The sequence below is a fragment of the Ornithorhynchus anatinus genome, chromosome X5 (assembly GCF_004115215.2).
Source record: "Ornithorhynchus anatinus isolate Pmale09 chromosome X5, mOrnAna1.pri.v4, whole genome shotgun sequence".
Lineage (NCBI taxonomy): Eukaryota > Metazoa > Chordata > Mammalia > Monotremata > Ornithorhynchidae > Ornithorhynchus > Ornithorhynchus anatinus.
In genome coordinates this window covers 18,020,156-18,043,898 of record NC_041753.1, presented here as the reverse complement: position 1 = coordinate 18,043,898, position 23,743 = coordinate 18,020,156, and positions in this window count along the sequence as shown.

Genomic DNA, 23,743 nt, shown 5'->3' with positions numbered 1-23,743 from the left:
CACAAGGTTAAATAGAACATCAGATGCAAAGGTGAGTTCAGAACTCCTTGTCATTATTTAGCTTGCTGCCTAGTCCACTGAGCCATGCTGTCTTCCAGCTGTTCTGTTATACGTTTATCCCACAAGAACAATTAGTAGATCTCGAAGGATCTATGGGCAACACCCAAAAGCATTAAGACTCAAACACTATGTCTCTAACAGAAAATGCATTCTCCAGATTACTTTAGATCTGTAGACTGTAAACTCATCTCTGGACTGTAACCTCGTCTCTAGACTGCAAGTTCATCTCTTCCCTCTCTTGGGAAGCAGTGTGGACTAATGGACAGAACATAGGCCTGGGAGTCAGATGAACCTGGGTTCCAGTGCTGACTCTGCTACTTGTCTGCTGTGTGACCTTGGGCAAGTCACTTCAATTCTCTTGACCTTAGTTACTTCATCTGGAAAATGGGGATTAAGGCTGTGAGTCCCATGTGGGACAGAGACTGTGTCCAACCCATTCATTCACTCAGTTTTATTTATTGAGCAATAACTGTGTGCAGAGCACTGTACTGAACGCTTGGAAAGTACAATAAGGCAAATAAAGAGAGACAGAAAACCACTTCCGTATTTTTACCAATAAAACTCAATGGATGCACTACCAGAACGATTGCAGATGGAGAGCAGGGCATTCTGGAAGAGATGTGTCCATGGTGTCACTATGGGTCGGAGATGACTCGACGGCATAAGGCAAGACAAGCATTTGGGGGAGAACAGTACAACCATAAATGGACACACCCCCTGCCCAAAACGAACTGTAAGTAGTATGTGCTCAATAAATATGATTGAGTGTAAGGAGTAAAAGTGCAAGTTCCGGGGGAGGAAAAGTGGAACTCTGTTTCACTGGCCTGTCATAAGCTGTCGAGTTGTCTCCGACCCATAGCGGAGGAATGGACAGGCCTCTGCTTGACTCTCCCTCCCGTAGTCGAGACTGATAGAGTACTGGAAACTCTCCAGGTGCGACCCTGAGAAGGATCTGTTTGATTAGGCAAAGGAAAATGGTCAGACAGGGAAGTTATATAAACTGATTAGGGGCTTTCAAATCAATAGTGAATGATTACATTAGAAAACCAATGGAATACAGTAAAGAGGTGAATGCTCTAATTTTACCTATTTTATAAATGAATGCTACCTAAATTTTGTTAGGGTCCACTGGGTAATTTTCCTGTTAAAGTGGATGTGAGTAGCAAGGAGCAGTATGAGCTAGTGGAAACAGCATGGGCCTGGGAGTCAAAGGACCAGGGTTCTAATTCTGACTCTACCAGATGCCTACTGTGTGACCTTGGGCAAGTCACTTATCATTTTTGGGTCCTCAGTTTCTTCTTCTGTAAAACGGGTATTTCATGCCTGTTTTCCTCCCTACTTAGATTCTAAGCCCCATATGGGGCAGGGACTGTGTCCAACCCAAATTAACGTGTATCTATTGTAGTGTTTAGAACAATGCTTAACACATAGTGAGCACATAACAAATACAATACTAATCTTAATGATAATACTAATGATAATTGACCTGATGGAATAAACAATATTTTTTTTCCCAACTGCAGTTCAAACCAATTGGAGGGGTGAGAGAAAAAGCTGGTAAGAGGCAAGATATTATAATATTCAATCTATGATATGTCCACAAACTGGACTGAATGATTCATCCATTCAAATATATTTATTGAGCATTTACAGTGTGCAAAGTATTTAGATGTGAGAGAAAAGAAAAGAGTAATTATGAAGGAAGATGTAACATAAATGTGTATCTATTTTGCCTGGATCCATGTGTAAATACGTGTGCATATTTGCAATATATTTATGTCATCTTCAAACTGGAAAAATGCACAAACACACACAATACACAGTGTATGTGCTTCTAATCTAATAGTTGTCAACACCTCTCATTATTTAGATGGTGGAAAACAAGAGGTATCTTACAGCTTTACGAATAAAATGCCTCTCTTTCACTTGAAAGGTTTACAGTCCAGTTCTAATTGCGTTTGCATAACACTGACCTGTCTTTGTTTGGCTCAACTCTCCTTTCTGCCTCAGTTCCCAATTAGGCTGATTAGTTCCATAATTAGCGGAAGGTCCCCTTTAAATAGTGCCTTTCAGATGCATTTTAGTAGGTTGCAGATACATTTCAAATGCAAAGAAAGTAGAGTCAAAGTGTTATTTGTTAAAGCTTTGTGATTCAGAGGAAAGAGCATAGGCTTGGGAGTCAGGAGACCTAAATTCTAATCCTGACTCTGTCACTTTCCTGTTTTGTGACTTTGGGCAAGTCACTTACCTTTTCTGGGCCTCAGTTTTATCATCTACAAAATGGGGATTTAATGCCTGCTCTCCCTCCTACTTATCTATGAGCCTCATGTGGGACAGGGCCTGAGTCCAGCCTTATTATCTTGTATCTACCCCAGTGATACAGTCATTGACAGGTAAGTGCTTACAGAATACCAGTATTATTATTAAAGAATTCATTTCAGAAAAAAACACATTTTAGGCACTTTATAAGCATTCATGATAATTGCATAGGTCTCAACATAAGTGAAGTCATGCAAGATTAAATGCATGAATGGCTCTTTTAATTTATTTTTTTAAACTGTGGATTTGAGATTTTTATTTCATATTGGAAAATTCTGGAATCTGTATGGCATTATTTATTTTCCTTAAGATTGTTTTCTTTTAATTGGCTTCAAATAGATTAAGTGCTCTAATAATGTTGATCTAGTCCAAAAAGATTCACTGCACCCAATTTATAATTGTATAAATAACCCAAAGGTATTAAGTATGAGCCAAGCTATTACATAGCAATTACTATAATGCCTATGCTTTAAATTCAATTATTGATTTTATGTCAACAAATTACATAAAAACTTGTTGAACAAAATGAGAAATCAATAATCTCTTGCCCTAACCTCGACCCCCAATTTTATTTCCAAGAAAAAAGTACTGTTTTAGACAAGAGTGGATGATAAAAACAAGCTGGCTTTCTGATCAAGTACAACAAATTTCATTCCTTTTTCGATGAATTTGCTTTTCAAATCTACTATCTGGTAATTTATTTGCAGCCTTTGTGGATACTTTCTGTGAACTCATCATATGTGCTGTCTTTATTCCATAAATGATTTTTAAAAATGTCTCTAACCTTGCATATAGGGATCCTTTTATTGAGGTACATGGTAATAATTGATTTTAAAATTAAGACTCTGATTGGAATGAACCTTTCCAGTTGTTAGGAAATGTCCTTATGATGGAGAAAAATAACAAAGGATTCTGCAGTGCAATATGTCTTTTGGATCGGTAATTCTTGCAGCACTCCTTTAAGATTTCATCTGTCAAGTATTAGTGCAGTGTGTACTGTGCAGATGGAATCAATGAGGTGTAGACTGGCAGAAGGCAGCAAAAGCATTAATGTATACATGATGTCCTGCCCATTAAGCATTGTTTCCTTAGAATGAGTTCATTTTTCCAAACTCCCAAAGTGCATCTAATAAGCTTTTGCTTTTAGGATCAAATTGTCTACACTTAGAGATGGGCGGAGAAAGTCATTCATATGCATGGCATCAGATGAATTACCTGAGCTGAACCCGCAGTTCCCCTCCAAGTGATAAGCATAGTATATTTCATCTTCATTTGTCATTCGCTGACTGTGTTGTGACCTATTCAAAGCCATCATGTAAATGTTATTTACTGCTCTTCTGTACATCACTCATGGGTATAAGGACTGTTCTGAGGATTGTAAAACATGTTCATGTCAATGCCATTGGTTAATGGGAGCATTTAACCTAAGCTTAACATTTGCTTGTCCCATCAACTGAGGTACAAGATTAACTCAATTCCCATTGATCCAGAGATATTACAGACTCCCAGTTCAAGGCTTCTTTGTAAATAGGTATCCTCACCATTATCCCAAAGCTTAGGCACTGTAGGGAAAATGCAGTCCTGGAGCAGAAATGGAAACGGTAGAATACTTTTAATTAGAGAAGCATCGTAGCCTAGTGGAAAGAAGATGAGTCTGGGAGTCAGGAGACCTGGGTTCTAATTCCGGCTCTGCCTCTTGCCCACTGTGTGACCTTGGATAAGCCACTTAACTTCTCTTTGCCTCAGTTTCCTTGTCTAGAAAATGGGAGTTAAATACCTGTTCTCCCTCCCCCTGAAAGTGTGAGTCCAGTGACTGATTGGATTAAAGTTTATCTACCCTTGCGCTTAGAAAGTACATCACACATATTAAAGAGTTTAACAAATACCACTATTTTATTATCAGTAGCAGTACTAGTATTATTAGTATTATTATTACTAGAAAGGATAGGTCTTGCAAATCATAGAAAAATCTACCATCAGACATGGAACTTGTCCCAACTTGTTCTAATGAGAAGTGAGGTGTCGAGAAAATGATCCAAGCAGCTGAATGTCCTATAGACTGAAGAAGAGAGGATGAAAGCAGGGAGACCACTCAGGAGGCTGATATAGTAGTGATACAACTGTGATATCAATCAATCAATCAATAGTATTTTTTTCAGTACTTTCTGTGTGCAGAGTTACTGTACTAAGTAAGCACTTGAGAAAATTCAATAAGGCTGGTAGACATGATCTCTGCCCTCAAGGGGCTTTCCATCTAGAGGGGGATACAGGCACTGAAATAAATTGCAGTTAAGAGAAAGAAGGAAAAGGGGATGTATATGTGAGTTGGGGCTTTAAGGAATAGCATATTCAGTAGCTGTCCATGAGGACTATGGGAGGTTGTGAGTACCTAAGTAGTTAGGTGGCTCAGAAATGTTGAAGTTGTAGTTACAGGGATGAGAGCTAACAGGGGAAATAGTAACAAGATCTTGGATCAGGGTGTTACCTCTATGGATGGAAAGGTACAGAGTTGGAAGATGTTGTAGAAGAAGCCTTGTGGCCTAATGGAACGAGCACGGGCTTGGGAGTCAGAGGTTATGAGTTCTAATCCCCACTCTGCCACTTAGCTGTGTGACTTCAGACAAATTGCTTAAGTTCTCTGTGCTTCAGTTACCTCATCTGTAAAATGGGGATTAAGACTGTGAGCCTCACGTGGGACCATCTGATTACCCTGTATCTACCCCACTGTTTAGAAGAGTGCTTGGCATATTGTAAGTAGTTAACAAATACCATGACATAGCAGTTGGTTGAATATGAAATCTGAAAGACACTGAAGAGTTGTGCATGACACGAGGTTGAAGACTTCTGAGAAAGGAAATGGCGGTGTGACTGACAAGCATGGGGAAGTGAAGAGGATGAGGAGAGGTTTGAGAAGAAAGAGGAGAACTTCAGTTTTAGACAGTTCAGTCTTCTTTGTTCACCTCACTGATTGGAATACGTGAGGAGAATGGATGCTGGTAGGATACCTAAACAGTTGCTATTAAGTGAGCTGAAATTGGGGAGCTGAAAACAAGGGGAACTAAAGAAATGTTTGAAGGAAGCAGTGAAAAAGAGCCACAGATAATATTGAATTTCAGTGGTACAGTAGGGAGAGGAGGGAAGTTAGGTATAGGGGAGCCAGCTGATAGTGATTTGAAGCCAGTGGTCAAAAGAGCCCTTGGAGGATTTTGCGGTGGGAAGTGATATTCTCCAGTTAGCATTTCAGAAGATGATGTGGAGTATTGTATACAGGATAAACTGAAGGAAGAAATGGGAGACAGAGATACTAGTTAATAAAACATTATGGTAATCCAGCTGGGAGGTAATTAGCACTTTGTGGCTCTAAGGCTATTAATAATAATTAAGGTATTTATTAAGCCAATTAAGCCAATTTATTATTCCAATTTCTAAGACATCATTCTGCACATGTCCCCCTACTCCTCAAAAACCTCTGGTGGTTGCCCATCTATCTGCATCAAGCAGAAACTCCTCACCATTGGTTTTAAGGCACTCAGCCAGCTCTCTCCAATCTACTTATCCTTGCTTCTCTCCCACTACAACCCAGCCACGTGCTTTTCTCCCCTAATATCAACCTAATCACTGTCCCCCATTCTCATCTCTATAGAGTATTTCTCTACACATTTTTTCTCAGATAATTGATAGGGTAAGATCGAGGAAGAAAATATTATGTGAGATATCTATAAATTCGAATCCTTTAAGCAATTCTTGATTCTTCAGTTATGATACAGGATGTTCCTAATTCACCTTCTCACACACTGGAGAATTACCTTCACCTTTCCATGCTGTATTAGACAGCAGAATGGCTCACCCCCCATCATTTTCATATCCACGGTAAGATATCTTTGACAAGCCTATCATCTTCCACCTGGCTGGAGCTCTTCCCAACCAGTGAGTTCTTGCATTTGTTTTCTACGTCATTAACTTGGTTTCTCAGAACTTCAAGTCTCATGTCCATTGATCATGATTTCCATAGGCATAATTCATCTTCCTGTTACCTTGAGTCAATGCTTTCATTTGCTATTCATTTCTTATTTGTGGCAACTATAACTAGAATAATTTCTAAACTCTCGCTGCAAATTCAATGTAATTTGGCGTATTAGATCCCTGAAGTAATATACAATAGTTTAAAATGGAAAACAAGCAGATTTGACCCTCGTTTACACCATCTGGGCAAATGGGACTTTACTTGAAAAATTACTCATGGGTGAACCTTCAAAACATACTCAAATTCAAACAAGCTTGCTGAAGTTTGATATTGGTCTCAATCTATTTTGGCTGGGGAAAATCAAGCTGACACAAGGGACTTTTCTTGTTGAATTTGAATGTTCTTTCCCTCATAGATGCAATCAGGAAATTCAGAAGTTTTAAGAAAAAGTGCTAATGACTTTCTGGAGTCTGAAAACTGACCAAGTCATATGTCTTTTGTGTTAAACAATTTCTGATTATCATTCCAAGAGGTAAATCCAATGATGTAGCTATCACATCATGTGGGATAAAAGCTAGTCTGGGGGTGAGAAAGCAGCCTAGTTTTAATCATCATCATCATCATTATTATTATTTTGTTAAGCGCTTGCAATGTTCCAAGCACTATACTAAGCACTTAGGTAGATACAAGATCATCAGAAACAAGATAATTCAGTCTCTGTCCCATGTGAGGCTCACAGCCTAAAGGGAGAGAGAACCAGGTACTTAATCCCATTTTACAGATGAAGAAACTGAGGCTCAGAGAAAATAAGTGATTTGCCCAAGGGCACACAGCCAGCAAAAGACAGAACTGCGATTAGAGATAACCACTGTGCAAACAGGGCTCATGTTCTTGGAACCATACATCAATAATCCCATTTTACAGCTCAACCCAGATACTGTGATCACAACGCAAACTAACAGAAAACATTTAGGACAGCTTCCCAGCCCTGGCTTCTGGATGACTGTCTCAAAATGCTTTAATGGTGTTGGTAGACTTTGACTTTGAAGAGTCACACAGCAGGCAAGTGGAAGAATCTGGATTAGAACCCATGTCCCCTGATTCCCAGGCTGGACTGACACGGTGACCTTGGACAGTGCTTTACCTTCTCCCCTCCTTAGGTTCTATTTTTGTAAAATGGAAATATTAATGTCTGTCCTTTCCTACTTCGCAGGAATTTTGGAAGGACAAATGAGGTAATATCTATGAAACATCTGAGGAAAGAAGCTATATAAATTTATGGTGAGAGTGTTACTAGCATATTGTTATGGTTGCTAATCATTTTTCTTAGAAGTGTGCTTCCAGAATACAGTCATCAGCATAAAAAGGTCCAGAGTGAATGATTCAAGGGCTTTTGATGATCTTAGTCATTTGTAGTAAAAAAAAATCACCTAGAAGATCGGAATTGTATTCTGACATCATCTTCCAGATTCCTATTTACCTAATCCAGCATGATTGCATAGAATAAATTAAACAGAATGGGACTCGGTACATATCCCTGCTCCCCTCTTATGGTGTTGGGGGGAAAAAATCTGAGAAGGCACCTCCAACCTTATCATTGAGGAGTAGTCTGAGAACCTTAATACATTTCTCAGGTCAGAAAAATTCAGAAACAATTTCCCAAGGTCTGAATCTACTGATGAGGTCAATTTGTTTGCAAAGTCTATGATCAGGGTATTAGTAATAATAGTAATAAAAATAATGATACTTGTTAAGCACTTAGTGTAAAGCATGGTTCTAAGCTCTGGGGTAGATACAAGTAAATCAGGTCAGAACCGAGGCATAGAGAAGTTAAGTGACTTGACCAAGGTCACACATCAGGCAGGTGGTGGAGCTGGGATTAGAACTCAGGTCCTTTGACTCCCAAGTCCGTGCTCTTTCCGCTAAGCCATCTCCTCCAAGAGCCTTCCCTGAATAAGCTCTATTTTCCTTTTCTTCCACTCCCTTCTACATCACCCTGACTTACCCCCTTTCTTCATCTCCCCTCCCAGTCCCATAGACTTTATGGACATATCCGTAATTTATTTATTTATATTGTCTGTCTCCCCCTCTAGACCGTAAACTCATTGTGGGCAGGAAATGTGTTACATTGTTATATTGTACTCTCTCAAGCGCTTAGTACAGTGCTCTGCACACAGTAAGTGCTCGATAAATATGATTGATTGATTGATTGATCCTAGATTGATTGATCCTAGAAGGAGTCGTCTACAATCGATGCTTAGAATTCCTTAACTCCCATTCTCTCCTAGACCCCCTCCGATCTGGCTTCCGTCCCCTCCACTCTACCGAGACTGCTCTCTCTAAGGTCACCCATGACCTCCTTCTTGCCAAATCCAATGGCTCCTACTCCATTCTGATCCTCCTTGACCTCTCTGCTGCCTTTGACACTGTCGACCATCCCCTCCTCCTCCATACCTTATCTCACCTTGGCTTCACGGACTCTGTCCTCTCCTGGTTCTCCTCTTACCTCTCTGGCCGGTCATTCTCGGTCTCCTTCGCTGGCGCCTCCTCTCCCTCCCATCCTTTAACTGTTGGAGTTCCTCAAGGGTCAGTTCTTGGCCCTCTTCTGTTCTCCATTTACACTCACTCCCTCGGTGAACTCATTCGCTCTCATGGCTTTGACTACCATCTCTACGCAGATGACACGCAGATCTACATCTCCGCCCCCCCATCCTCTCCCCCTCCCTTCAGGCTCGCATCTCCTCCTGCCTCCAGGACGTCTCCACCTGGATGTCAGCCCGCCACCTAAAACTCAACATGAGCAAGACTGAGCTTCTCATCTTCCCTCCCAAACCCGGTCCTCTCCCAGACTTCTCTATCACCGTGGATGGCACGACCATCCTTCCCGTCTCTCAGGCCCGCAATCTCGGTGTCATCCTTGACTCGTCTCGCTCGTTCACCCCACACATCCTATCCCTTACCAAGACCTGCCGGTTTCACCTTTACAATATCGCCAAGATCCGCCCTTTCCTCTCCACCCAAACGGCTACCTTACTGCTACAGGCTCTCGTTATATCCCGGCTAGACTACTGTGTCAGCCTTCTCTCTGACCTCCCTTCCTCCTCTCTCGCCCCGCTCCAGTCTATTCTTCACTCCGCTGCCCGGCTCATCTTCCTGCAGAAACGATCTGGGCATGTCACTCCCCTTCTTAAACAACTCCAGTGGTTGCCTATCAACCTCCGCTCCAAACAAAAACTCACTCTAGGCTTCAAGGCTCTCCATCACCTTGCCCCTTCCTACCTCTCCTCCCTTCTCTCTTTCTACCACCCACCCCGCACGCTCCGCTCCTCTGCCGCCCACCTCCTCACCGTCCCTCGGTCTCGCCTATCCCGCTGTCGACCCCTGGGCCACGTCGTCCTGCGGTCCTGGAACGCCCTCCCTCCTCACCTCCGCCAAACTGATTCTCTTCCCCTCTTCAAAACCCTACTTAAAACTCACCTCCTCCAAGAGGCCTTCCCAGACTGAGCTCCTCTTCTCCCTCTACTCCCTCTACCACCCCCCCTTTACCTCTCCACAGCTAAACCCTCTTTTCCCCCTTTCCCTCTGCTCCTCCACCTCTCCCTTCCCATCCCCACAGCACTGTACTCATCTGCTCAACTGTATATATTTCCATTACCCTATTTATTTTGTTAATGAATTGTACATTGCCTTGATTCTATTTAGTTGCCATTGTTTTTACGAGATGTTCTTCCCCTTGACTCTATTTATTGCCATTGTTCTTGTCTGTCCGTCTCCCCCGATTAGACTGTAAGCCCGTCAAACGGCAGGGACTGTCTCTATCTGTTGCCGACTTGTTCATTCCAAGCGCTTAGTACAGTGCTCTGCACATAGTAAGCGCTCAATAAATACTATTGAATGAATGAATGAATTGATCGGCCATGCTGCTTCGGAGTATGGAGGTACTGATATAGTTTCTTTTATTGCTGCCCAGATATACAGCAAAGAGTACGCCTATTGTGTTTTGTTATGACCTGAAGCCCCACTGGGATTTTGAAAGTTCCAGGCCTTATGGTTGACAAATAAGACAATGCAGATGGAACAATCCTAAAATACACATGTTGCAGAAGGGACTGTGAGTCAGGCATTTGTCCTATCAACCATGTTGGTGTTTATTCATAAAAACCTCATCCTCTGTAGTGTCCCCTACGAATATGCAGGACAGGTATACATGATATGTAGTAACATATCCTAAACCATTATAAGCACCCTTTTATGTAACAATTATGGTATTTGTTAAGCATTTACTATGTGTCAAGCACTGTTCTAAGCGCTGAGGTAGATATAAGTTCAACAGATCAGACACAGTATCTGTTCTACATGGGGCTCACTGTGTAAGTAGGAGGGGGAACAGACATTGAATTCTCATTTTCTAGATGAGGAAACTGAGGCACAGAGCAGGCAAGTGAATTGCCCAAGATCACACAGCAGGCAACTAACAGAGCTGGGATTAGAACCCAGGTCCTCTGATTCCCAGGCTTGTGCTCTTTCCTGTAGGCAGCACTGCTTCTCTTTGGCTGCTCCAAGAAATTCACCAAGACCCTTAAACTAGTCCATGAGTTGAAGGTGCTCTATCTGAACTGTGCACTCTCACAGTGGAGTCTGGCTGCATTAGAGTTCCTGTCTTGTTCAAACTATTCTATGATGCGGTGCGAGAGCACACACTAAACAACATGAAAGCTGGAGTCAAAACATACTCATAAGCCAATAGGAAATGCTTCCCGCTCAGCAGGCTTTGAACGTTATCAAACATCTTGCACTCTGCCCAAGATACCCAATGAACCTTAATCCCTTCCCCCAAGGAGCCTACACTATAGGGGAGGACAAATAAAGAACCAGCCTGGTAACATATCAAAGATGACATACCTGAACTTATTGTTTTAGGTGTCCAACCCGATAAATCTGTATCTACCTTTGCGCTTAGAACAGTGCCTGGTAAGTAGTAAGCACTTAATAAATGTTATAAAACAAGCATAATAAAACAATGAATGACCCTGTCTCTTCTCTAGCAGGGGACAGGACTTGTGAGCCCTAGTGAGGACTCCTGAAGGGGAGAAAGAGACAGTACCTGGACCCCTTGTTTGTAGAGGTTCTTGAGGCACTCAAATTTGCTTATAAATTGTCAGAATCCAGGTCAGTTTAAGGTGTCAAATGATTTTGTAGGGACTATAAAATCAGTATAAAAACTCTTTGCTGCATTTTTCTCAGGTGTCGGTTAAAGTACAAGATACAGTTCTGTTGTGCTCCATTTTGATTAGAAGCCAGCCAGTATGTGATCCAGGGATTGTTTTTGGAATATAGATGAAGTTTAGCAACAACAGGATAACTAACTTTGTAACTGAATTGAAGGCTGAAGAAGTAGTGTAGATATCTAGCTGTCTATATGGCTGTGAGAAATGGACCTATCACAAGAAGGTATATTCAGATTTTAAGCAGTTTCACCAGGCCCACTTCAAGTCATTCATGACATCAAAAGGCAGACCAGGATTACCAAGAACAAGGTTTGGAAAAATCTGGAATTATCTAGTTTATCTCCATGAGCATATAAACTGGATGGTAGCTCTAATTCTCCATTCCCTTCGACATTGAAGTCACAGCCATTAGCCCAGTTGGCTCATGGCAAAACAAATAACCATTTGAAGCCAAAATACTCAAGTCTCCTTGTCATTAATGGAGAAAACAGTCTCAGGCTTTTTCTTAACACAGTGGAATTTGATGGAGAAGTCTAATTGACAGCTTTTGCTTTTGCTATTGTCTTGTTTTTTTCTTAAAACATATGTGGCAGTTTAAATGGAGAAGACAAGCATTCTTTCTTTAAGTAGAGTTGTTCTTTGGTGAAATTTTATCCATAAGAGTCAGCGCTGATGAGAAGGAATCTTTTGCTTGTGTTAGTCTTTCTATAGGTAATAAAGAAAACCCTGAAAAAACTCCTAAACCTTGCTTTCCACAATATGATCAGTTTGACTGGGCTTTTTGTTTCCTTAGAAGTTCCCAGGCTAACAGCAGTAAAGGGATACATGTTCAGGATTCAGGGATAGGTGATAAAACAAGCAATGTCATCTTTGATCAAGCAGGCTGCCGTAGTTGTTTTGAACAGGCTCTGATGTGGGACTAATGTTACATGCCTCCAAGAACATTTCTTCTGACTGTACAAGGTCATTCTGCAGCTACAAGGAAGCAGGGTGGCCTAATGGAAAGAGCACAGGGTTGGGAGTCATAAGACCTGGGGTCTAATCCCAGTTCTGCCACTTGCCTGCTGTGCAACCTCAGAAAAGTCACTTCATTTCTCTGTGCATCAGATTTGTCATCTGTAAAATGGGAATTAAATCCTACTCCTTCGTCTTTAGAAAGTGAGCCCCATGTGGGACAGGCACAGTGTCCAACCTGAATCTCGTATCTACTGCACATAGTAAGTGCCTCATAAATAGTATTATTTTATTGGTTGGTCACCAGGGGTTGGTTTGTCCCCAGTGCAGAGCAGGGTCAAAAAAATGGGTGTTTCTGATGGAATGGTACTCTTCAAAAAACACTTAGCCACTGAGTGTCAGAATTGTATTTTTAAAGGATTTGCTGCAAAAGCACTTGTCTGGTGACAACACAAACATTTTTTATGGCATTTGCTAAGCACTCACTACGTGACAAGCGCTTTACTAAAAGCTGGGGTAGATACAAGCAAATCAGGTTGGACACAGTCCACGTCCCACATGGGGCTTGCAGTCTCAATCCCCATTGTACAGATGAGGTAATTGAGGCACAGAGAAGTGAAGGGACCTGCCCAAGGTCACACAGCAGACAAGTGGCAGAGTGGGGATTAGAACTCAAGTCCTTCCGACTCCCAGGCCCAGGCTCTAACCCTGCTTCTCAACACCTTAGATGTCTTCTTCCAGTTGTCTCAGTAATGTTACTGTAAGTACTCCAGCAACTGCTTTAAGAAATGCGCTAAAATAAAAGCATATTCATTTACAAGACAATTCTCAAAGAGTTGTCAGACACAGTAAATGCCTTTCTCCAAGAATGTCCAGTACAGATGGAGCCAGTCAGATTTGTAACATTCATTCTTATTATAATGTAATGACAATTTAAACCAAGATAGCTCTTGCAATAATATAGATTGCATAAAAATAAACTAAAGTAAAATTTATTTGGTCTCAGAGAACATTGAAGATACTAAATAGTGGTTGAAGAAGAATGCTGTGCTATAAAGAAAAAATAGCTTCTGCATTTGTACAGAGCATATTGACTGCTAACAAACATTTGGGATCCCATTTATCTTGAAATTGATGTTGTTCAGAGTCACTGGAGGTCAAAAGTTCTGTTGTCAGCACATAACATAGCTACTCAATAGAAATTTTATTGGACTATGAGAGACTTTAATTTCCCATTGTGCAAATTTGGATTCAAGGGCCTTAAAAAGAATACAAATAATTTATTTCATACTGTTTAGACCCGAAATGGAATTGAGTAAATTGTACACAGACACAGCTATATAGTTATAGTAGTTATGGAGTGGATTGTTATTACTATTATTATAATAAATACTGGCATTTGTTCCAAGGATTCAGAATATTTCAAACCCTTTATTGCATGCTATCGTTTAGTTATCTTCATTAAATCCTGGCCTCTTCTTGATCTCTTTTGCCAGCTCTTCCTCTGCCTCCCACCCCTAAAGAGGTCCCCCTCAGGGCTCAGTTTTGGGTCCCCTTCTATTCGCCATCTACACTCGCTCCCTTGGAGAAATCATTTGCTCCCATAATAATAGTAATCATGGTATTTAAGTGCTTACTATGTGCCAGGCACCGTACTAACCGCTGGGGTGGATACGAGCAAATCAGGTTGGACACGGTCCCTTTCCCACATGAGGCTCACAGTCTCAATTGCCATTTTACAGATGAGGTAACTGAGGCACAGAAAAGTGAGGTGACTTGCCCAAGGTCACACAGCAGACAAGTGGCAGAGCCAGGGTTAGAACCTATGACCTTCTGACACCCAGGCCCATGTTCTATCCACTACATCTGCACTGCTTCTCGTGGCTTCAACTACAATTTCTGTGGTGATGATTCCCAAATCTACTTCTCCAGCTCTGACCTCTTTTCTTCTCTGCAATCTCACATTTCTTTCTTTGGGACATCTCTACTTGGATGTCCTGCAGGAAACTTCAAGCTCAACGTGTCCCAAATTAAATTACTCATCTTCCCTCCCAAATCTTCCCTTCTCCCTGACCTTCATTTCACTATTGACAACACCAACACCCCCCCATCTCACAACCTTGATATCATCCTTGACTCCTCTCTCCTTCAAACTGTGTATTCAATCACCAATTTCTATTGGGCTTTTAAAAAATGGTTTTTGTTAGGTGCTTACTATGTGCTAAGGTCTGAGCTAGATACAAGTTAATCAGGTTGGACACAGTCCCTGTCTCACATGGGGCTCACAGTTTTAATCCCCATTTTACAGATGAAGTAACTGAGGCACAGTGAAATGAAGTGACTTGCAGACGAATGGCAGACTTGAGATTAGAACCCAGGTCCTTCTGACTCCCAGCCCCACGCTCTATCCATTAGGCACACTGCTTCTAAACAGCAGCGGTACCACTGAGAAATCCAGAAAATTGCGTTTGCAGTTTATTATATTAGACTAGTCATTTCAGTTATGGTGTTTTCAGAAAAAAAAATTAATTTTCTGATTCATTGTGTAATTATGGAAAGATATAGGTTTCCTTCCTCACATATGTTTTCCTGTATTTGGAGCCATATTTGTGTAGAAATCAATAAGATAATTAAATTGACCATGTCATCATCATTTGAGATTAGAAAATTATGCCCTTGCCTGCTGGGATAATTTCTAAAAAATGTAATCTGAAACCAATTATTTTTCACTGTATAAAAACTTCCAACTTATCTCCAGATAAGGAGCACCATTAAGTACACTCTGTTTAACACTATTAAGATAAATGGATGCATCTTACCCTGGTCATGTTTCCTTGGATTTTTGCCAACTATAATTTAGGGAATTAAAAAAAAAACATTTTCAGTTTATTAAGAAGATAATGTTACTGTTGTTCTAAATCACAGGCATGGCAGCTTTGATCATTATCTTGTTGGGGACTCTGGTTCTGCCATGATTACTGAGGCCTTTATAGAACTCTCATCTGGATTTTGGCTGGAGTTTCATGTCATGTGCCATCCTTGGACTGCTCTAAATTCCAGAGAGCCAACTAGTCCTAGTTTAGGATTACGTAACTAAATGGACCCAATATTAGTCTAACAAAGTAAAATTTTCTGACTCTAAAAAGGGGCTCATAGCCATGCCATCAGTTCTTCCACTGCACAGTATTATTGCTGGTAGAAATCCTTGTCCATTGCAAATTCATCTTCACTTGCTGTATAATTCTCCCCTCTCCTCTGCCCGGCTATAATAGTTCTCCTCCCATGCCCACTGCCCATACCAACTATTCCAAACTTTTAAGTCCCTTCTTTAACCTCCAGTGTTCCCACCTCTCCCCCACCCCCACTTCTGATGTCCTTGTCATCTATTTTGTTCACAAAATTTCGATTATCAGGGGTTAACTTGCTCAAATCTTTCCCTCACCTCCCCAGTTCCCCCTTAACCCTTCCCCCCACCCCTCTTCCCTTTCACTCTCATCCTTCCTCGCCATCTCTCAATAGGAAATCTCTGACCTTCTTTCCAAATCTTACCACCTCTCCCTGCACCTCCAACTCATATTTCATATTTTATAAAAATGTTTAAAACCACTCTTCTCCAGTCACGGACTGCCATCTTCAGCTGCTCATTCTCCAGTCACTCCTTCCCTACTTTCAAACATGCTCACGGCTCTTATTCTAAAGAAAAAAACTACTCTTGACCCCACTACACCCTTAGCTATTGCCCCATCTCTGACTTACCATTCCTGGCCAAACTCCTTGAATGAGATGTTTACACCCCTGACTCCACTTCCTCTCCTCAACCTCTTCAATCCAGCCTCCCCCTCCACTAAAACTGCTCTCTCCAAGATCAGCAATGACCTCTTCCCCTCAAATCTAATGACCTCTACTCCATCCTTATTCTCCTCAACCTCTCAGCACCCCCTTCCCCTGGAAACACAGTCATACCTTAGTTTCTCTGACACAGTCCTCTACTTTTTCTCCTCCAACCTCTCCGACCACTCCTCCAATTTTAGGATGGAGTAGAGTCTGTTAGATTTGGCAAAGAAGCACTCATCATATCCCAGCTCAACTGCTTCATTAGCCTCCTCATTGACCTCCCTGCCTTGAGCTTCACCCTTCTCCAATACACACTTCATTTTTCTGCTCAGGTAACTTTCTAAAAAACATAATTTTGCACACATCTCCTCACTTTTCATAGCTCTCGAATCATTATTGATTCCTCCCTGCATCAATCACTATGTCCTGACAACTGACTTTAAGGCACTCAAGAGTGAATCACATGCTTCGCTCTTGTCAAGTCAGCCTAAGGGAAAGAGCACAGGCCTGGAAGCCAGGAGACCTGGGTCCTAACCTCAGCTCCACTAAGTGCCTGCTTTGTGACCTTGCGAATCACCTAACTTTTCTGTCTTAGTTTCTGCTCCTTTAAAATGGAGATTAAATATCTGTTCTTCGACTGTGATCTCCACGTGGGACTGAAACTGTGCATGATCTGATCCTATTGTATCAGCAGTGTTCGGCACATACCATTGTGAGCAGGGAACATGTCTACCAACTCTGTTATACTGGACTTTCTCAAGTGCTTATTACAGTGCTGTTCCCCACAGAGACCTCTGATCTTTTGACCCCATCCAATTTTCTTAAGTCGTCGTGCCCCATTTATCCTCCATATCCAAACTACCTTCCCTTGATGACCAAATCAACACCCTCAACAACCACCCTCTCTACTGAACTCAACTCACTTGCTCCCTTATCCCTTCGCCGATCTCGTACTACTAACCCACAGCCCTGGATCACCTCCACAGTTCTCCTCTTTCACTCTTGTGCACGAACTGCAGAGTGCTGCTGGAGAGACTCTAGATATCAGGCCGACCTCGTCCATTTCAAGTTTATCCTTGCGTGCTTTAACTCTTCTGCCTGGCAAAATTATTTCTCAGTTCTTGTTGACACTACTGCCCATTGTCCTCTACAGTTCTTCCAGATATTTAACTCCCTCCTCAAACCCCTTGTCCCCTCCTGACCATCCCTTGCCCGTAATGACCTGGTCGCTTCTTTATTGAGAAAATTGACACTATCAGGCATGTTCTTCCTAAAATCTCCCCTGCCCCTCCCCAGTCCCTCCTTCCCTGCCCCTTCTTCAAATCTCCCATCTTTTCCAACAGTATCTCTAGAGATTGTCTGCCTTCTGTCAAAATCCACCCCCTCCATCTGCGCATCCATCCCCATTCCTTGGTACCTTATCAAAACACTTGCCCCCTCCCTTTTTCCCTCCCTCACTGCCATCTTCAACTGTTTGCTTTCCAGTGGGTTCTTCCCCACTGCTTTCAAACATGCCCATGTCTCCTCTATCCTAAAAAACCCTTCCCTTGACTGTAAGGCTCCTTCCAGTTATCACCCCTATGTCCCCCAACTCCGCTGCGGAGAAACAGCGTGGCTCAGTGGAAAGAGCCCGGGCTTTGGAGTCAGAGGTCATGGGTTCGAATCCCAGCTCTACCACTTGTCAGCTGAGTGACTGTGGGCAAGTCACTTCACTTCTCTGTGCCTCAGTTACCTCATCTGCAAAATGGGGATTAACTGTGAGCCTCATGAGGGACAACCTGGTTACCCTGTATCTCCCCCAGTGCTTAGAACAGTGCTCTGCACATAGTAAGCGCTTAACAAATACCAACATTATTATTATTATTATTATTCCTCTCCAAACTTCTTGAACGTCTTCAGTTCCTCTCCTCCACTTCTCCCCTTGACCCACTCCAATCTGGCTTCTGTCCCCTTCACTCCATGGAAACAGCCCTCTCAAAGGTCACAGATAATCTCCTTCTTGCCAAATCCAGCGGCCTCTATTCTATCCTAATCCTCCTCGACCTCTCAGCTCCTTCAACATTGTCGACCACCCCAGTGTCCTGGAAGCATTATCCAAGCTCGGCTTCATCGACACTGTCCTCTCCTGGATCTTCTCCTATCTCTCTCGCTGCTCAGTCTCAGTCTCTTTAGCAGGCTCGTCCTCTGCCTCCCACCCCCTAATTGTGAAAGTCCCTCAAGGTTCAGGTCTGGGTCCCCCTTTCTTCTCCATTTACACCCACTCCCTTGGAGAACTCATTCGCTCACACGACTTCAACTACCACTTCTGTGCGGATGATTCCCAAATCTACACTTTCAGCCCTGATCGCCCTCCCTCGCTGCAATCTCTCATTTCCTCCTGCCTTTGAGACATCTGTACTTGGGTGTCCTCCTGTCACCTCAAAGTTAACATGACTAAAACAGAACCCTGTCCTCCCCCTGACTTTCCCATCACTGCAGAAGGCACCACCACCCTTCCCGTCTCACAAGCCCGTAACCTTGGTGTTATCCTTGACTCCTCTCTCTCATTCAACCTACATATTAAATCCATCACTAAATCCTGTTGGTTCCACCGTCACAACATCCCTAAAATCCACCCTTTCCTCTCCACCCAAGCTGCTACCATGTGAATCCAATCACTTATCCTATCCCACCTTGATTACTGTCTCAGCCTCCTTACTGACCTCCCTGCCTCTTGTCTCTCTCCACTCCAGTCCATACTTCATTCTACTGCCAAGATCGTTTTTCCACAAAAATATTCAAACCATGTTAAAAATATTCAGACCATGCTTCCCCACTCCTCAAGAACCTCCAGTGATTGCCAACCCATCTCTGCATCAAACAGAAACTCCTCACAATTGGGTTCAAAGACCTCAAATCCCTTTGCCCACTCGCTACTCTCCTACTACAACCCAGCCCATGCACTTCGCTCCTCTAATGCTAACCTTCTTAGAGTACCTTTATCTCGTCCATCTTGCCACCGATATCTCACCCACGTCCTGCCTCTGGCCTGGAACACTCTCCCATCTCATATTCGACAGTGACTCTCCCACCCCGCCCCCTGCCACAAAGCCTTATTGAAGTCATGTCTTCTCCAAGAGGCCTTCCCTGACTTAGCTCCCCTCTTTTCCTTTTCTTCTTCTCTCTTCTCCATCACCCAGACTTGCTCCCTTTATTCATCCCCCCTCCCAACCCCACGTTGCTTATGTTACGTATCTGTAATTTATGTAGTTAATGTTTGTCACACCCTCTAGACTGTAAACTCATTGTGGGCAGGGAATGTGTCTATTTATTGTTTACTGTACTCTCTCAAGCGCTTATTCCAGTGCTCTGCACACAGTAAGCACTCAATAACTCTGGTTGAATGAATGTAATTCATGGGGATTCAATACCTGTTCTCCCTCTTACTTAGACTGTGAGCCCCGTGTGGGACCCAATTAAATTGCATCTACCACAGTGCTTGGCTCATAGTAAGCACTTAAATACATTAAGACTGTGAGCCCCACAAGGGAGAGGGATTGTGTCCAACCTGATTACCTTGTATCTACCCCAGTGCTTAGAACAGTGGTTGTCACATAGTAAGCGCTTAACAAATACCATAAAAATACCACAATTATTAATAAATATGGTTGATTAAAAACGGCACGATTTTTATTTCAGGAGCAAGATCAACAGGAAATCAATTCACACAATGAGAGAAACGTTTATTTTCCTTCAAAATTCATTTATTAACTTTTGAGCTCAACTATTTTTTTTAACTTTTTGAACTCCCCAGCCTAAGCCACTGCCAAGGTGTCAAAGCAGAAGTGATATTCTGAACACGGAACCTCCGAAGTCCCATCCCTAGTATGGGATATGGCGAATCTATCGTCGGAAGACTGGATTTCCAATCGATGAGCCCTCTTGGAAAATCTGAAAACAACACGGCCACGTCTCCATTGGGGGAAAATGGGTTAAGAAGAATTGGCAGTTGGACCCAACTGCCTGGTACCCCGGACTGCATTTAGCAGCGTAGCTGGTCTGGGATACGGCTCCTCTTGCAGATTTGGGAGGCTTCGAGAAGTTTTTTCTGATTTTCTTCCAACGTCTTCTCCTGCTTGGTCAAGACTTCGTTCCGATTCTGGGTGCAGACCACCAAAGTTTCTATCAGGTTGTGCTGGTCTCGAAACTTTCCTTCAGGAACGCTGTTACGTTCCACAAAAAACATATATTTCTTCCCTATCATCACTGCGAGACTGTCAACTTTTCTGGTAGTGACTTGCTTCAAGAACGAAACGTCTTGGACTTCGGGAGGCAGAGTGACCATTTCCCCAGTGTCGCCCGAGGCAGACTGTTGGAGGTTCGTTAGAGTTATTTCGTCAATTAATGGCTGATTTAGGATAGAAGGCTGAGACGAGGGACCCTCGGGGACGCTTCTCGGCTCGGACTCTTGGATCGCCCCAAAGGTCTGTTTCTCCGGCGGCCGCTGCTCTTCGGTAACTGTGGGTGGAAGTGTCTGGGGCTCTCCCAACGGCAGCCTCAGGTTCTGAATGAACTCGTCGATGTACACCTTCCTCTCTTGCCAGATGTCCAGCAGCCTACAAAAGCAGGCTCTGCAGGCCGCATGCCGGCTGCGGGCCACCAGCCGGGCGGCCTCGCGGAGGACGGTGGCGAAGAGGATGAGGAATTCCGGGCCCCCTCTCCGGCCGTTCTGGAGCACGTCGTTGGCCAGGTAGAGGAATATAATCTTCCTCCCCGGGGTGACGAGGCGGAACTGCTGAAGCCACACGGTCACGACGGAGCCCGCGTTCCGGCGGAACCGGAGGACCCATCGGGACAGGCTCACGATGCTTTTCTGCGAGATCCGGAGTTCCGACAGCTTCTGAACGAAGACCGCCCGGGAAAAGGAAGCCATGGTAGCTTCGGCGGGGCGACGTGGCGACGAAGAGTTCTCTGAGGAGAACTCTGAGTGGCTGAGGAGAGTCGGCCAAGCCGGCGGGACGCGGCGGGGCCTGACAGAGACGAAGCTCCGGGCGCGGGGCGGCGGTTGACGCCCGAGGAGGGGGCGGGGGCAGGGCCGGGTCTCCGAGGTAACGGGCCCGCGCGCGCCCCTACGGCATCCCCCGCTCCGAGGCGCGAGCCCCGGCGCGCTCTCGTGGCCCCAAAATTCTGCCCCCCCCCCCCCCGGGGAGCGGCTGCCCCTAGCGGCCGAACGGGGCTCCGCCGCAGGGGGACACGTAGCCCACTTGCCGCCCGGGGGCCACCCCACCACCTCACCTGCGGGGAAAGGACGGGTGGGGAGCGCGGCCTCCCTTTCACACACATGTGGGACCATAAAAGTAGTGCACAGTAGATGAACGAGTTCTTCGGGAAAATAAAAAAAAAGAAATGTTCTTCATAATTGCGGTAGTCGAGTGTTCTGAGATGGATCCGTAGCCGTGTTAGGTGTGGTACGGATCTCTGAGTGATTTGGGGGGAAAGCATAGGGTGGTTCCCGAAGAAACAGTCCGGACGAGCAGAAAGATCACAGACCTGGGGGTCAGAGGATCCGGCTTCCACTCCCAGCTCCACCCGGTGCCTGCCGTGTGGCCTCATGCAATTTCCTGAACTGCTCTCTGCCTCAGTTTTCTCACCCGGAATATGGGGCTTCGATATCTGTTCCTCTTCCCCCTTACAGGCCGAGCCCTATTATCTGTGGTTATTTATCGAGTGCCTACCGTGTGCAGAGCGCCCTACCACGTGCTCCGGAGAGTCCAATGGGATTGATAGACGCGTGCCCTGCCCGGAAACTTACAGTCCAGAGGGGAAAATGCACATTAATATAAATAAATAATTTATAATAGTTCATCTACGCGTATGTCAGTGCTTCCCCTCTCAGGGTCGTACCTGAGAGGAGGGTTTCCAGGAACCTACTGGTTTCGACTACAGGAGGGAGAGTAGGGCAGAGACCTATCCGTTCCATTCAAAGCTTGGCCAGTGGCTATGGTGAGTAGAAGGCTATGGCGAGTAAAAGGTTATGGCGAGAAGTCTATGGCGAGTAGAAGGGCGTCTGCTACGAGTCAAAACTCCCCTGTGCGGTGCAGTGGCGGCGTGGGAGACGGTTGAGGGTGGAGGCTCGAGTTTTCTGCAAGGAAGGAGGCGATGGTAAACCGCTTCCGGATTTTTACCAAGGAAACTCTAGAGATGAACCACCGGGACCATTGCAGATGGAGTTGGGGCGTTCCGGGAGAGATGTGTCCGTGGTGTTGCTATGGGTCGGACACGACTCAACAGCATATGTCAAGATGAGACACAAGTGCTTGTGGGGCTGAGGGTGGGGCAGATATCAAATCCCCAAAGATCACAGATCCAAGTGCATAGATGGCACAGAGGGAGAGGGACCTAGGGGAAAAGAGGGCTCAACAGGGGAAGGCCTCTTGGAGGAGATTTGACCTCAGAAAGGCTTTGAAGATGGGGAGAATAGTTGTCTGGTGTATATGGAGCGGGTAGATTAGACAACCTATTGGAACACTAAGAAAATACAAGCTGTATTCTTAGGAGCAGGATATCCCCAGTTTTGCCTCTGTTTCGGCATTCCTGTGTTAGGTTTGAGAGGCACATGGAGTTTAGTATGATGTATATTGAGAAGAGGGCCCTGATTGTATCTACTCTAGCTCTTAGAACAGTGCTTGACCCACAGTAAATGTGTAACAAATACCACTAAAAAAAGGCAACATTTCTCTAGACTGTAAGGTTACAGTTCTCTAGATTAAAAGCCCCTAATGGGCAAGAAAAGTGCCTAACAACTCCATTGTATTGTACTCTCCCAACCACTTGGTTCAGTGCTCTGAACACAGTAAGTGCTCAATAAATACCATTGATTTCTTTAAATGGTATTTGTTAAGCCCTTACTGTGTGCCAGGCACTTGATTGATTCTCCTTATCTCTAACTCCAGGCTACCTGAATCAAGGAACACCCGATTAGGTCCAGAGTCCAGGGACACATAGGTCTTTGGCTTCAAGCCCTTGACTTAGCAGACCTTTCATGAAACATCTATTCAAGTTTTGTTTCTTGTCTGCTATCTGTCCAAATTCAGATGCGGTATGGAAATTAGCATCTTAGAAATACTTAGACCTATGTTTTTCTGGAAGCTAAGCTTCAGTTGTTTGCACTGAAAGCTAACTCTGCCACTATCAGGGAAATCCTGCTGCATTAACTACAATCAATTAATCAATCAAGTCCTTTCTGACCAAGCAGATGGAAAGAGTCATCTCTTAGGACTGAAATAGGAAATCTTTCTCCTTATTAAAAAAAGGAAAACTTCCTGTTGTATTTCTTTTCAGCCTTTTTGTATCAGGGATGATCAGCTTCTTTATCAACAAGCTTGGAATAAGAGAAGTATATTTA